Below are 6,000 nucleotides of genomic sequence, written 5' to 3' on the forward strand. Positions count from 1 at the left end.
CCTGTAAATCCTGCAAACTGTTGGTGGTCTATAATATAATCCCATTATTGTGGCCATACCTTTTCTTCCTCAGTTCTACCCATAGGGCCTCACTGGACAAGGTCGCCAGTCTATACTGTTGTGACATATTCCCTCACTAGTAAAGCCACCCCCTCCCACTTTACTCTCTCTCCTGCTCTATCAATTCTAAAACAATGGAACCCGGAACAATGAGTTTTTCCCTCCTGCAACCAAGTCTCAGTAATGTCTACAAAGTCATAATTCCACATGCTGATCAGCGTTTCTTACAATATTCCTTGAATTTAAATATAAGCAGCTCAGAACATTCGTCCCACCCTGCTCAACCTTTTGATTCTTGATAAGCATATGTAGGCTTAACAACATCTTTCTCCACAATCACTCCATGATCTGTTCTAGTGCTGCGGTTCCCATTTCCCCCCCCCCCCACAACTCTAGTTTAACCCCTCCTGTGCAGCCCTATCAAACCTTCCTGCGAGGATATTAATCCCCCTCTAGTGCAGGGGAAAACCGTTCCTCCTGTACAGGTCCAACCTTCACCAGAAAAGAGCCCAATTTCCCAAAAGGTCAGCACGAAATTGATATAGAGAAAATAAAGTGAGTGTAAATCAGCATGAGGCACAACAGACTGTCTCGCTATTTGTTAAGGAAAAGAGTCGAGGACAAAAACACACACACACACCTTTTACTTTGATGTAGCCACTTTATTAAGTACAGGAGCAGAACCTCGGTGGGGTCTTCTGCCGCTATAGCCCATCCACTTTATGTTACGGCATGTTGTGCATTCAGAGGCGCTCTTCTGCACAGTACTGTTGTAACGTGAGGTTATTTGTGTTACTGTCGCCTTCCTGTCAGCTTGAACCAGTCTGGCCATTCTCCTCTGACTTCTCTCATTAACAAGACATTTCAACCAGAACTTCTGCTAGATGTTTGATTTTTCTTCCCACCATTCTCAGTAAACTTTAGAAACTTTGTGAGTGAAAATCCCAGGAGATCTACTGTTTCTGAGATATTCGAACCACCCTGCCTGGCACCAACAATCATTCCATTGTGGAAGTTACTTTGATCACATTTCCTCCCCATTCTGATGTTTAGTCTGAACAACAACTGAACCTCTTGACCATGTCTGCATGTTTTTATATGTTGAGCAGCTGCCACAGGATTGGCTGAGTAGATATTTGCATTAAAGATCAGGTGTACAGGTGTATCTAATGCAGTGGCCACATGAGGAAGCAGAAAATGCACAAAGATTCAATCAAAGGCTTTGTATCCATCTACATGAAAGAGAAGAATCCTTGAAATAGCAAACTGATGGAGAAATAGATACAAATATTCAAGAAGATAATGAGACAAAAACTTGTCAAAACCCAGTAAGTCCATGACCTATAACCAAAAGTGTTAAAGAGCTGGATGACTGAGACAATGGGTCCTCTGGGTATCTTCTTAAAAAAAAGACATTCTAATATGTCCTCGCAGATGGTAGTAAGTAAATATGGCCCATTTAGGAAAGGAACAATACAGAAATCCTGCATGAGGACTCCCAAGTTCCTTTGCACCTCAGTTTTTTGTATTTTCTCTCCATTTGGAAAATAGTCAAACCTTTAGTAAACACAAAGTACACTGCAGATGCTGTGGTCAAATCAACACGTAGAAACAAGCTGGATGAACTCAGCAGGTCAGGCAGCATCTGTTGAAAGGAGCAGTCAATGCTTTGGGCTGATACCCTTCGTCAGGACTGAAGAAGGAGAGGGCAGGGGCCCTATAAAGAAGCTGGTGGGAGGGGGAAGGTGCAGGTGAAAAACTAATCAGAGGAAAAATCAAAGGGTGGGGGAGGGGAAGCAGGGAGGGTATAGGCAGGAAAGGTAAAGAAAGACTGTAAGGGGAAAGCAGAAGAAGGCAGAATCATGAGAGAGGTGATAGGCAGCTAGAAGAAGAGGCAGAGTGAAAGTGGAATAAGGGAAGGGAGAGGGAGGGAATTACCGGAAGTTGGAGAATTCAATGTTCATACCAAGGGGCTGGAGACTACCCAGATGGTATATGAGGTGTTACTCCTCCAACCTGAGTTTGGCTTCATCGTGTCAGTAGAGAAGGCCATGTATGGACATATCCAAATGGGAATGTGAAGGAGAGTTGAAGTGGATGGCAACCGGGAGATCCTGTCTGTTGTGGCAGACGGAGCAGTCCCCCAATCTGCGTCGGGTCTCGCTGATGTAGAGGAGGCCGCACCTTGAGCACCGGATGCAATAGATTAAACCTTTCATTTCTTCTACCAAAGTGCATGACCATACACTTTCCAACTCTGTATTCCATCTTCCGTTTCTTTGCCCATTCTCCTAATTTGTCTGTCCTTTAGCCTCTCTACTTCAGGCCCCTCCATCTATCTACATACCAGCTGCAAACTTTGCAACAAAGCCCTCAATACCATCAACCAAATCATTGACATATAACATAAAAATAATCGGTCCCAACACAGACCCCTTGTTATCTGCAGACAACCCTTTATTCACATTCCTTGCCTCCTGCCAATCAGCCACTGCTTTATCCATACGAGAACTTTTCCAGGAGGACCATGGGCTCAGAGCTTGTTAAGCAGTCTCATGTGTGCCATCTTGTCAAATGTCTTCTGGAAATCCAAGTACACAACATCAACTGATCCTCCTTTCTCTATCCTGCTTGCTATTTCTTCAAAGAGTTGAAACAGATTTGTCAGGGAACATTTTCCCTTGAGGAACCCATGCTGACTACAGCCTCTTTTATCATTTGAATTTGAATTGGCTTTATTTCTTACATCCTTCACATACATGAGAGTAAAAATCTTTATGTTATGTCTCCATCTGAATGTGAAATTTATAGTAATTTCTAATAAGTAGTATGTATAACAGGACAGTCAATATCGCTTAGAAGTACAATTGTGTCTGCATGAATTAATCATTCTGATGGCCTGGTAGAAGAAGCTGTCCCGGAGGCTGTAGTTCCTGGCTTTCACGCTGTGGTATTGTTTCCCGGATGATAGCAGCTGAAACAGTTTATAGATGGGGTAACTTGGGATCGAGGGAAGTACAGTTCCCATACCCGGCAGTGATACAGCTAGTCTGGATCCTCTCAATTGTGCACCTGTAGTAAGTCCTTAGGATTTGGGGACTCATGCCAAATTTCTTCAACTGTCTGAGGTGAAAGAGGCACTGTTGTGATTTTTTTCACCACACAGCCGGTATTTACAAACCAAGTGAGGTCCTCAGTGATGTGTATACCAAGGAACTTGAAACTTCTCAACCACAGATCCACTGATGTCAATGGGGGTTAGCCTGTCATCGTTCCTCCTGTAGTCCTGTAGACCAGCCCCTTTGTTTTTATGACATTGAGGGAGTGATTGTTTTCTTGTCACCACTGTGTCAGGGTGATGACTTCTTCTCTGTAGGCTGCCTTATTATTATTTGAGATTAGGCCAATCAATGTAGTGACATCAGCAAATTTAATTAGCAGATTGTAGCTGCGGGAGGCAACAAAGTCATTGATATACAGAGAGTAAAGGAAGGGGCATAGGACACAGCCCTGAGGAGCACCTGTGTTGAGAGTCAGAGGGGCAGAGGTGAGGGAGCCCACTCTTACAACCTGCCTGCGATCTGACAGGAAATCCAGTATCCAGCTACACAAGGCAGGGTCTTATCAAGTCTGGATGGAATTATGGAGTTGAATGCTGAGCTTTAGTCCAAGAACAGCATTCTCACATAAGCATCCCTCTTCTCTAGGTGTGTAAGGACAGTGTTTTGAGCTATAAGAACATAAGATTTAGGAGCAGATTTACGCCATCTGGCCCATCGAATCTGCTCTGCTATTCAATCGTGGCTGATCTTTATTTTCTCCTCCTCAACACCAGTTCCCAGCCTTCTCCCTGTAACCTTTGATGCCACATCCAATCAAGAACCTATCAATCTCTGCCTTAAATACACCCAATGATTGAGGAGGAGCTTAGGAGGAGAGAATGGCGACTCCGTCACTTACATCTTTGGAAACAGCTCTATTTCTAGCTTTATTATCTTTATTTTCCTCTTTCAGGGTTCTTTTGAAGACCCTGACCTGGAGTTATACGCTGACTTTGGTTCTTTGTGGAAATGGGACCCACTCTCGGGGTTTCATGATCAGCTGTTATTCGATATGCCAAGGATATGGCCTAAGAGATTATCCTGCCTTCGGAGTACCAGGATCTCATGGCTCTGGAGCTGGGTGAAGCAAACGTTGGTGTCCCGCCAGGAAATCAGTGTGTTGTGGGAGACAGAAGATCTGTAGCTGTGTGCCCAGAGACCCGAAACCTTTGGGCACAGAGCTTGGGAAAAGCGATGTAATGGACTTTTAACATTGTAAATCAATGAGATGTTTGTCATGTCTCCCCTCTCGCTCTGAAATGGAGACATCTCTTTCTCCCTTATTAAGGAGGGGGAGGGCCTATGGTATGTCAAATACCAGGTGAACGAGTAGCCTTTGGGGTACTGCAAGTCTGTGTCTTTGCTGTTGCTTACGCATGGGAGGGGGAGCTGGAGGGGACTTCAGGGTTCTAACACATAACTGTCATCAATTCTTTGGGGGCATTCCTCCATTCTTATGGATGGTTGTGAAGAGAAAGCATTTCATGATGTGTGTTGTATACTTTTCTCTGATATTAAATGTACCTTTGAAACCTGGCCACCACAGCTGTATGTGGCAACAAATTCCACAAATTCACCACCATTTGGCTAAAGAAATTTCTCCGCTTCTCTGTTTTGAAAGGGCTCCCCTCTATCCTGAGGCTCTGCCCACTTGTCCTAGACTCTCCCACCATGGGAAACATCCTTTCCACATCTACTGTCTAGGCTATTCAACATTCAAATGTTTTCGATGAGATTTCCCCCTCATCCTTCTGAATTCCAGCAAGTACAGACCCAGAGCCAGCAAACGTTCCTCGTGTGATAACACTTTCATCCCAGGAATCATCTTTATGAACCTCCTCTGAACACTCCCCAATGCCAGCACAGCTTTTCTAAGATGAAGGGCCCAAAAGTAAGAGGCCTAACCACTCAGCATCACATTTTGCTCTTGTATTCTAGACCTCTTGAAATGAAAGCTAACATGGCATTTGCCTTCCTCACCCCAGACTTTATCTGAAAGTTTACCTTTATGGTGTCCTGCACAAAAACTCACAAGACCCTTTGCATCCCTTTTTGGATTTTCTCTCGGGGTACCAGGAGATGCTCATGGAGTGAGCACTGTTTTAGATCCGCTCCATAACCTTTACTTTTTTAACCTATGTTCACCCTTATTTAACTTATTTTTACCTACACCAGAAGATTCTTGTTACTTTCTTGGACTTATCGTGTACTGTGAACTTTGAAGAAATGAGTACAGAAATGGCTTTAAGATCTGAAAGGGCGAGACCCTGGGAAAGATTCTAATGGCAATGGAAAGAAGAAAAAGACTGATCCTAAGAGTACTGAATTGACTTACGATACATTATTGGAGCTCTTAAATGAAAAATTTGAAGAACAACGACAAACTTTCAAAGAAGATTTAAAGGCTTTCCAGGATTCTCTGGATAAGATTGATTATGAAGTTAAACAGCATCAAACTCTAATCGTGGGGCGGAGTTTCAAGATGGCGACGTAGACATCTGCCTTTTAGGCGCTCTTCATTTTTTAAACTATAATCACCCTTTAATCAAATCTTTTTGTACTTAATCACATGGGTTGATACTTGCGATTTACATTTTTTCTAAAACAATACTTGATCTAATCTTTTCAAACTTAAAATGGCTACAGCTAAGAAATCATCTAAAGAGCCTCTATCCCTCGAGGCAATTTCTCATCTTCTGGATACTAAACTTGCAAGTTTGGAAAGTAAAATGGAAAGTAAAAGGGCAAGTTTGGAAAGTAAGCTTACCGCGAAAATGTCTGAGCTTGAAGAAGTTGTTAGATCGCTTGATACCAAGCTTCAATCGCAGGCATCAGATAT

The sequence above is a fragment of the Hypanus sabinus genome, chromosome 5 (genome assembly GCF_030144855.1).
Source record: "Hypanus sabinus isolate sHypSab1 chromosome 5, sHypSab1.hap1, whole genome shotgun sequence".
Taxonomy (NCBI): domain Eukaryota; kingdom Metazoa; phylum Chordata; class Chondrichthyes; order Myliobatiformes; family Dasyatidae; genus Hypanus; species Hypanus sabinus.